Source organism: Podarcis gaigeae, assembly GCF_964106915.1.
Source record: "Podarcis gaigeae genome assembly, chromosome: 12".
Lineage (NCBI taxonomy): Eukaryota > Metazoa > Chordata > Lepidosauria > Squamata > Lacertidae > Podarcis > Podarcis gaigeae.
The window spans coordinates 16676661-16687472 of NC_139688.1; the positions used below are offsets into that span (position 1 = coordinate 16676661).

General features: G+C 44.3%; 1 long non-coding RNA gene across 1 annotated transcript; it reads right to left on the reverse strand.

The window, feature by feature from the left end:
- Positions 1–623: 623 nt before the first annotated feature.
- Positions 624–4716, reverse strand: LOC310827654. The gene is made up of 2 exons (XR_014556472.1): positions 4554–4716; positions 624–942 (listed from the first exon to the last, which is right to left on the reverse strand). It is a non-coding gene; the product is annotated as an uncharacterized lncRNA (long non-coding RNA).
- Positions 4717–10812: the final 6096 nt, after the last annotated feature.

A 10812-nucleotide genomic window follows, 5' to 3' on the forward strand; every position in this document is an offset into this window, starting at 1 on the left:
TGAGTGAGAGGCCCAATTTCTACTGGAATCCAAGGCTGTGGCTATGAGAGAAGCAGGACATTTATGGGGTGAGCCCTCCATCATAGGCTCAGGTTGCATATATGTGTAAATAAACTATATATCAAAAAACACCACTCTCTCTGCTATGCTTCATTCCAAAGGAAACATGAACCCTCAGTTAGCGCCAAGAAACCCTTAAATCTCAAACCCCTCAGAGATCGGGGTGGCACACGCAACAATATTGTGCGGGCAATGTATGCTTAAATAAGGATGTACAGTCCATGCAGCGACATCCATTCTTAGTAACAAAGGCCTTTTAACCAAGGACGAAGAACAAAGCGGGAGCGATTGCGGAATGAGCTCTTGGAGCAATTATTAAATGCCTAGCCTTGGAAACAGGTTTTTTTAAAGGCGAAAAAAAAATCAAGAGGAGAGCCTATTGTGTCATTGTATATAGCATTTTCATTATTCCCTGGCAGAGCCAATATTTCCAGCACTTTAGAGGAGCTAATGGATCACACCCAGCTGTGCACATTCAAGGAGTGCATTGGGGGAGGGGGAGATTGTGAGGTGTTGCGAGTTCCATTGTTTGCGCTACAATCTGCTCTTTTTTAGAAACAGGGGAGGGGGAGATTGAGTCCTTTAATTGGCAAAGGGGTCCTAGTAATAGGTTGCTATTGTATGAAAGTGTAGCAGTCAAGTGTTCTGAAGGCCCCATAGTAGGTTTCATTCCCAGCTGTAAGGAAGGGTTTCCACTTTACTATGAGGGAAGGGCAATTCTGTCAATTTCAGCTTCTCGGTTTCCGATTCTTCCATTTTTAACTTCATCTTCTCAACGTTTACATATCCATGGGCAAATTCTTCTTTGGAATGTTCTAATGAAAATCCACCAGCCTTTTAGTGCGAATTTCTCTTGTTATCTATGTTTCTATGCATTTCCCCCTAACGGATTGGAAAAACGAGACATGGCATGAAAATGTGTCTATCCATAACTGGGGGGAAAGCTTTCTCCTCCCCACTGTTCCTAAGCTGCCCCCTTGATTTCCCCTCTTGCATCCCAACACCCTCTTCATCCCCTTTCCTGCCAAGAAAGGGCAGCCCCTAAATGGAATGGCTGCTCTGCTTGTGCAAAGATGAATAAAAGATAGGCGGATGCAGCTTGAGACCAGAACAGAGTATTCACTCTAGGAGACACAAGAGGAACCTGCAACAAAAATGCTGCAGTGCGGAGTGCTCGTCGTTCAGGATTCTAATGAATCCATTCCTTTCTCACTACTACTCACCACAGTTTTCTTTTCTTTTTTTAAAGAATATTTATTAAAGTTTTCAATAGTAATACAATAAAAAGAGAAAAGAAGAAAAAAAGAGAATAACAAAAATACAAAAATAAAAATATTTAAAAACACATAAAGTTTCCATTACTTATTTTTCATTAACTTATTTCCCAGACCTCCTCATTCCTCCCTTTTTTGTATTCCAATTCAAATTGTTGGTTCAGCAAATCCTTATCAATAGATTATAACCCATTTCTAAACCTTTTTCCCCCATATTCTCTTAAAGCATTACAGCTGGAAACCACTTAATTTCTATCAGACATCATTCTAACATTCATTAATTTTGCATGATTTCTGTAAATAGTCTTTAAATTTCTTCCAATCTTCTTCTGCCGACTCTTCTCCCTGGTCTCGGATTCTGCCAGTCATTTCTGCCAATCCCATATAGTCCATCACCTTCATCTGCCATTCTTCCAGAGTGGGTAGATCCTGAGTCTTCCAGTACTTTGAAATGAGTATTCTTGCTGCTGTTGTAGCATACATAAAGAAAATTCTATCCTTCTTTGACACCTACTCACCACAGTTTTCAGTTCCCCCCAACAGTCAGCCCTCCACACCAAACATGCCCAATCCTAATGGGGCATTTTCATAAGGGGTTGTGGTGCTTGCCTTTTGGTACCTATGCAAACCTAAGGATTTTCCCAAGCCTGTGATTTCCTCCCCTTCCTGTGCATGGATACCAGTGCTGGATTTATGTATAAGCTAAACAAGGTATAGCTTAGGGCCCCACTCTCTTGCCCCCCCCAAAAAAACTAAAGAAAACAACAACCTGGATGTACATTTCCAAAATAAAAGATAAAAAACGAATAAAATAAAACCTACATACAGCAACAGTGGCAAATGGCTTTAGATACCTATTAGGTCCATAAATTACCATATGGCATATATTCAACACAAAAAACAATTTGTTGTTGACATATAAAGGGCCCCATTATCTTCAGTAGCTTAGGGCCTCATCAAACCTAAATCCGACCCTGATGGATACTGCTAGCCTTGAAACAACATTCACAGCTGGAACACCAGATAATAGAGCAGAGGTGGGAACCCTTGAGCCTAAGCGCCAAACTTGGTCCTCTAGACCTCTCTACCTGGCCCTCACGACTTGTTCACAACACTTCTCCTTAGACCACTCCTTAGACCAGAATAGAGAATGGGTTGGATTATGTGCCAAACCAGCCATTTTGCGTTTGTTGCCCTTCCCACTTTTGTTTTTGGCCCATCCCACCACTGGTTTGTGGCTCCCAGAAGGTTGCCCAGCAGGGAATGTGGCCCTCAGTTTGAAAACGCTTTCCTACCTATGGTATAGAGGGAATGTTTTCCAGTCCTCACCCAGGCACTCCTTTCCCATTCAGCTTCTGTCCCTGAGGATTGCTACGATTGGCTTCCCTACCTGAGCAAGCTGAATGGAGGTGACATCACCCTTGTTTCACGAAGACAATAGCTTCCTCCTTCCCATTCATTTTTTTGTACTGGGCAGATGGCGAAGCATGCATGTAAACAAGTTAGATCACCAAATATTGATTTTTCATGGCCTGTATTATATTTTGCATCTTTCAGCAAGAGTTTACTTTGCAAGCAAGCCAAAATTTGCTAACAAGCACATGATGTGATGTGGCCAAGTGGGCAGAGAACAGAAGACAATTGCTTGATTCACTCGCGATAAATACCTTCTGAGGTACCTATTATTCAGGCCTCCTGGATCCATTGAAGAGACAGCTGAAATGCTAATAAATGACATCACCCTCTGTGACTCCAAAGAACACACGGGACAAGGTAAAATATCCGTTTACCTCAGGATCACACTAAACCTCTGCAAACAGACCACATATTATAAAGCAATTGCAAAGAGAAGTTCATATTAAACAAACACAGAGAGATTCAGTTACAAGTCATGCCAACAGCAGCTTTGCCTGCTTAATTCCTGCATTTTACTTATTTATTTATAGTTTATTTATTTCATAAAATTTATGCACCACTAGATTGTCACAAAGCCTCAAAGTGGTTTACAAAAAAGAGAAAACAATAAAATTCTCACCAAGAAAAAAGATCAACGGCAATAACTTAAGAAAAGTTAGAATAGCAACAAACTAGAAACAGATTTAGACTCGCGCCAGGTTTCTAAATATCTGGGTAGGTTTACCTAAACAAATGTGCTCAGTAGGTGCGAAAAAAGTTACATACCTCGGGTTACATATGCTTCAGGTTACAGACTCTGCTAACCCAGAAATAGTGCTTCAGGTTAAGAACTTTGCTTCAGGATGACAACAGAAATCGTGCTCTGACAGCACGGCAGCAGCAGGAGGCCCCATTAGCTAAAGTAGTGCTTCAGGTTAAGAACAGTTTCAGGTTAAGTACGGACCTCCGTAACGAGGTCCCACTGAGGTTAACCTGAGGTACCACTGTATAGTGAAAGTGCCTGATATCAGTAGGCAGGGAATGAAAAAATGGTGTGTTGCCACATTAAAAGATCAAGTTCTTACAAATGCAGAATGATCGCAAGTGAAGTTCTGCTTTTGTCATATTTGTTAGGATCGTTTGCACGTGTACACACAAACACCAGGCCCGAGGCTTGATTTGGCAATTCACATCAGCCCTGACTGAGACAATCTGGACTTGGCCAAATCAGATCCAGATTGTAAGAAAAGAATGGATTACATTGACTTGAGTTGGGAAACCAAAACAGTTATATTCCATTCTTAAAGCTCTTTGTGTACTCTCTCTCTCTCCTTTTTAAATATGAGAGGTATATTAAAAATAAAAAGAAAATCATTACTAGCCGCTATTACTTTTGAAACTTCAGAGACATAAGAAAGCACTCGTAAAGATTCTTTTGAGGTGGGAACTGCTTCCTTACACACAACTGATGAAAAATAGATTAAAAATTAAACATTTATGACCCGAGAGGAACTGTTCAGAAGACTTTGCTCCAAAGAACATATGTAACAATAAAAGCCAGGCTCTCAGAATGGGAGTTTTGCCTGTTGTACTTTCTTAATTACCGTGCATGCGAGCTTTTTAAGCCTCTGATAGGGTAATAGCACAGTTGTCAAGTGTATTATTCCCCCGGGGCATTTTCTGTACAAATTCTACAGGGGATGTTCCTATCCCGACGGGCTCAAATGTGGTTTGCATTACCAGTAATGGGAGTTCTGTGCTTCATCCAAAAGGCGAGTACACCCTGGTAATTATAACTAATAATCAACAGGAAAAACCACCTACGTCGCCATAATGATAGTATCGCGGAGACTGGTAATCCGAGCGAAGTGTTTGCTCCATTTCTATTGAGGCAAAATTCAGGTGCGATAGCGGAATTCCTGGATCAAAGCACTGGCACCGCTCAAGCATATATTTTAAATGCAAAGAACCAGAGAATACCTGGGAGGTCAAGGGCTCGGTTCCAGAGAAACTGAAGCCTCCCCCCCCCCAATTCCCAACATCCATTGCAGCAGCCTGCTGATGGGAGAGCCACGCTCTCCTGTTGCCATGGTGATGACAGGTGAGGTCAGTGAAGGCAATGGGAGAGAATAACGGCAGGCTCACCATGTTGACAGGGATGTATCTCCCAGCTTTGCCCCAACTGGAAAACACAAGGGAAGTCACAAGAGGCAAGCGTTGCCTGATGGTAATTAAAGGCAGGCAATTGAAGGCTGAAGGTAGCCACCCAGGGGCTCCTGGAGCTGGTTGTGGAAAGATCTGTCAGTTCGGTTCTCCTTCTGCACACATACCATCCATTCAAAGCTTCCTCCAAATTTATTTATTTATTCAATGAATTTATAAAAAGGTAAAAAAGGTAAAGGACCCCTGGATGGTCAAAGGCGACTATGGGGTTGTGGCGCTCATCTCGCTTTCAGGACGAGAGAGCTGGTGTTTGTCTATGGACAGCTTTCTGGGTCATGTGGCCAGCAGGACTACATTGCTTCTGGCTCAACAGAACACCGTGACGGAAGCCAGAGCACACGGAAACGCCAATTACCTTCCCATCACAGTGGTACCTATTTATCTGCTTGCACTGATGTGCTTTCGAACTGCTAGGTTGGCAGGAGCTGGGACAGAGCAATGGGAACTCACCTCATCGCGGGGATTCGAAACGCCGACCTTCTAATCGGCAAGCCCAAAAGGCTCAGTGGTTTAGACCACAGCACCACCTGCATCCCTGCTATTGAATTTATATACTTCCTATGCCCACAGGTCTCAGGACGGTTCACAGGATAGAACCACAAAGTACATTATCAAAATAAAAACAACAAAAGCCCAATAATACCTTCCCCCGGAGGGTAATCATGGGAACTGTATGCTGGGAATTATAGCTCTGTGAGAACTATGGTTCTCAGGATTCTTTGGAGGAAGGCATGTGCTTTAAATGTATGGTGTGACGGCAGCCTATTGCTCTGCTTTAGTTCAGAGAAACAGAAAACTGAACAATCAGAATAAGCACAAGATTGCTACCCATGTAGCTACAGACATTTTCAGATATCTCTTTTTACATTGATTGCTATTGTAAACCCACACTTGGTTGCGTTTCTGTTTTATATCACTTTTGGTCTGGTTTCCCCATCTTCAGAAAAGAACACCATGCGATTTACTTCTGAGTAAACATAGACAGGGCTGTGTGGTGTGTTTAATGCATGAAATTGGCTACCTCTCAACGAGCATTGCCCCATTCTTAGTACAAAGTGACAAAGCTAACAGTCCCTTTGTTATTTATATGGATTTCCTAATTACAAAGCACCTTATGATTTATTGCGAAGGTCGATATTGGAAGAGGCCGAGCCAATCAATATCTCATTATCGGGCCTGCTGTTGCTTCCTGCTCCCCCATCATGCCACCCAATTTCAAAAAAGCGATTTGAAAATCCAAAGGATGAGCCCAACTGAAACATAGCCTCTTCATGAATAGTGAGGTGACCTCACTTTCTATTAAGGAAAAGGCCTACTTCTCATTTAGGTGGTCAAGCTGATCTTGAGTCCCACCACTTCACCCTCCACACTCCTCCATATAATACCCCCCAAATAAAAATAGCTCCTCCACATAGAAAATGAGTGAGCAGGGGAGAAGGCTCTAGTATATTGGGGCCCCCAAAACACCCACAGAATCTCTTTTCAGGGTGTTTCCACTGAGTGAAGTGCATTGGGAGGTTGCACCCCAGCTCTGGAATGCCCTCCCCAGAGAAGCTTGCCTGGTGTCCACTCCATACCCGCCAGCATTCCTCAGATGAAAATAGGGACATTTACCATTCGCCCCAATTGACCCTCCTCAACCCCCCATTTTTGTGTCCGTCTGTCACCAAGCATTTCCTATCAGAAGAGGGGCAATTGCCATCACTACCACACCAGTAGTGAGGTATGGAAGTGAGAGCTGGAACATAAAGAAGGCTGATCACCAAAGAATTGATGCTTTTGAGGAGACTCTTGAGAGTCCTATGGACTGTAAGAAGATCCAACCAATCCATTCTGAAGAAAATCAGCCCTGGAAGGATAGATCCTGAAGCTGAGGCTCCAATACGTTGGCCACCTCATGAGAAGAGAAGACACAAGGCACAAGGAGAAGGGGACGACAGAGGATTAGATGGTTGGACAGTGTTCTCGAAGCTACCAGCATGAGTTTGACCAAACTGCGGGAGGCAGTAGAAGACGGGAGTGCCTGATGTGCTCTGGTCCATGGGGTCACGAAGAGTCGGACACGACTAAATGACTAAACAACAAACTCACGAACAGGACAAAGCACACACACTCTCCATCATTCTGAGAAAACCCCTGAATCCCTATTTTATTTTATTGTATTCTTTGGTAGGTTTACAAAAAGAAAAACACACACCAATAAATAAATTTTAGAAAGGGACAAGATTAAACAGAGACATAGAAAGTATTTTTTTAAAAAAAATATTCAAGACTCCTTGCCTTCTGCTCCCCCTTCCTTCCCGCCCAGGTGTCAGGGACTGGGCAGAGGAGAAGGAGTGGTGGAGACCGCCTCCCCATCCTGACCTTTCCAGGGAGGAGGAAGAGGAAGACAGGATAGATTTACAACTTGGGTTTGAGGGAGGTGGCAGCTCAGAGGGAGATGAGGGGCAAAGTTGGAAAATTATGGGAGAGTCAGAGCAGCAGCTGGCTGACACATTGTCATTAGAAAGGCCTACTTCTCTCCCAGAACCCGGCGAGCCTTAAAAGTAGGAGAGCAAAGAGCTTGAAGACTGAGTGCACCTAGTGGCATCCATAGAGGAGATGATGATGATGACGATGACGAATGAGGAAGTGGGAGGGGGGAGATTCATTCGGGACAACGCCATTATTGTTATGGTCCAGTCTATGGGTGATCGAAGTCCCGGCTGATGATGTCGAGACCAGGGGCAAGATGGTGGGGTGGGAGCAGGAGCGAGAGTCCAGAAGTCAGGGGTCCGAGGGTCAGGAAGCAAGGAGTCATGAAGTCAAGGGTCCGAGGATCAAGAAGCAGGGAGTCAGGAAGCCGAGGTCCAAGGATCAGGAAGCAAGTAGCCAAACGCAGCAAGGCAGGAAATGTGTTGCTGTGGCAAAGAGCCGAAGGGAAATGCTGACCTTATATCCCTTCCTGGCTCTTGCCACCAGGTGCAGTGAGTTACCAAGGGACCTCACCTGTGCGGCCGCGACTTGCCTGTCCAGAACAAACTTAGGAAGGCCCCAGTCCTGCAAAGCCCTACTGGTCACAGGGCCTGGATCCTGTACGCACTCCTGACAATTATCTAAGAGGCTGGGTTCTATAGCCTCTCTCTGTAAAGTTTGAAATAAATAAGGACTGTAAGAAACATTTCCATGTCTATATGCTTTCCTGGGCAACCAGCCGGGAGCCATTGACAGCATCCCAACACTAGGGACGTCCTGCCTGCCCCTCAGAGCTGGCATGTCACTCAAGGCTGGGCCTCAGCAACGGCAACCTCTCCTCCTCTGCAGCAGCCACTGTGTCCTGCCCAATCTCTACTCAAGACTTTCGGCTGTCCCAAGATACATTGAAAGTCAGCTTGGGTAGAAACACCCCCCGGCCCCCCCAAAAACCCCTGTCCATGTCCATTTTTCAGTTTTCCTGGATGTAGGTTAATTGAAAGCAAACCAGCTAAGACAGCTATCTCTTTACATCTTAACCCTTATTTCTGAGCAGGTAATTGCATTTCAATGAAATATTAGCCACAGCTATGTTAACAGTGGATGATATTTCATATTAATTAGTATTGTAGTTTTCACGGTTTTCCTCTCCATTCCCCCCAAATAAGTCATTAAGTGACTGGATAGCTCTCAGTCGACTAATCAATACAACCACAATTATTAGCATGATGCATTTTAATAGTGACAATTCAGCAAAGCTAATTTGGAACTTGAAGCAGCCATATGTAACCCTGTGTGCTCTGAAGCCTGCAAAGGACCTAGGCAGGTTTCTGTCCTGTTTGATTCTCTCAGTTTCTCATCCCTGCCCCCTGATGTTAAATTCAGTTCTCCACATTTCTGGAGCAATGTGTGAATGTTAGTTAAAATCATGAAAATTCATTAGCATTCTATTGCAAATTCATCCTAATCAGCACACTTCTATATGAGGTTTTGATCAATATACTCATTTTTGCAAGCAATCCCCCCCCCCCCACCATGCAATTTTATGTATGCTATTGTGGACATTTTAATGCTAATCTATGCATATTTGGACAGATTCCTTTGCTGGCAGACGGCACTGCAAAATTCAAAGGAGTGAGTATTTTGAACGATGGCTCTCTTTCAGTTTGCACCTCATTTGAGAAAGCGTGAATTAGGCAAGCACACCTTTAAATGCAAACTGAATGAAATTTATTCCCCCTTCCTAGCTACAATGGTCTTTTTAAGAAATAGTGAATGGTTTAGCTGTCAAAATCCTAAACTGGTGCCTGAGAGACAGGTCCTCTGTTGTAGCCCTATGGCTGTGGAACTTCCTCCTATTAGACACAGAGGCATATTTAGGGTTGCTTGCGCCCTTTGCAGCACCTTTATCAGTGCCCCTCCACAAAAAAAAACCACGTTTGATTCTGCCGCAACAGTGGCAAAATGTTGCTACAAACATATATGTCATATATATGTATCTAGGGTTGCCATACGTCTGTATGTTTAAGGGTAAGAGCGATGTTCAGAATATGCCACTGCCTATATCATTATAAGAACACTGGAAGAGCTCTGGTGCAACATTCTGATCTTACAGTGACCCCCCCAAAAAAAAACAACCCCAAAAAACCTGTGGGAAGCCTGTGAGCAATACCAGATCACAAGAGCAGTCTCCCCTCCTGCAGTTTGCAGCAACTAGTATTCAGAAACCTTTAGGCCTCTGACTGGAGGTAGAATGTAGCCACTGAGGCCAGTAGCCTTAAAGGTAAAGGTAAAGGGACCCCTGACCATTAGGTCCAGTTGTGGCCAACTCTGGGGTTGCAGCACTAATCTCGCTTTATTGGCTGAGGGAGCCTGCATACAGCTTCCTGGTCATGTGGCTAGCATGACTAAGCCACTTCTGGCAAACCAGAGCAGCTCACGGAAACACCGTTTACCTTCCTCCCAGAGCAGTACCTATTTATCTACTTGCACTTTTGAACTGCTAGGTGGGCAGGAGCAGGGACTGAGCAACGGGAGCTCACCCTGTCACAGGGATTCAAACCACCGACCTTCTGATTGGCAAGTCCTAGGCTCTGTGGTTTAACCCACAGTGCCTCCTGCCTAATCCTGCTTTGCATGCCTGACAGCTCAGGTTCATTACCTGACTGCTGCCTGAAACCCCGGAAGACCACTGTCAGTGAGTGTATATAATACTGGCCTAGATGGGCAGCTCCCTAAGTTCCTGTTCTTCTACACCTGTACATATCATTTCTGAACTTGCATGTACATCCATACAGCAGTTCAGATGACTTGTAGCATCAGTGTGGGGTGCGTTAGACCCAGTTCCTGTTGGGTTTAGAGTGGGAGCATGCTGGAATGAAAGCAGAGAGGGATGAAGGCAAGTGTGGTCCATAGCGATCAAAAAGCATCAAAAGCAAAGCCTCCTAGTGGTAGCACTACATACTGCACCTGTCTCGTTGCCCTGTCCCCAACAAAAACAGGAAGCTCACATGCTTTAAAGAGGGTGACCTTTTCTCTCTCCCTCCTGCATCTCAGCTCAATGGACTGGCTGAGCTCACCAAAGAACCACCCTTTTATGCTCAAGTGTGGCCTCCCTTTGGTCCCAGGAGGGACAAAAACCTGTCAAAATCAGAGAGCGAGGCAGCTAGCTATGAATTTTCCATTTTAGCACCGGCTGATTTGAGCTATTCTAGCGGGAGATCACTCCAAGCTATTTATCATGGCCTTCCAACCACAGGCTGTGTTGCTAATGCTGGAAAATTAACAATGCGCCTGGCTGTTATTTATTCGGGGTATACAGTAATACATCTGCTTATCATCTGTGAAATCCTAAAAACTGTATCTTATTCCTTTCCTTTTTTCTCTGGGTGGGGTGCTGTTGCCAGAG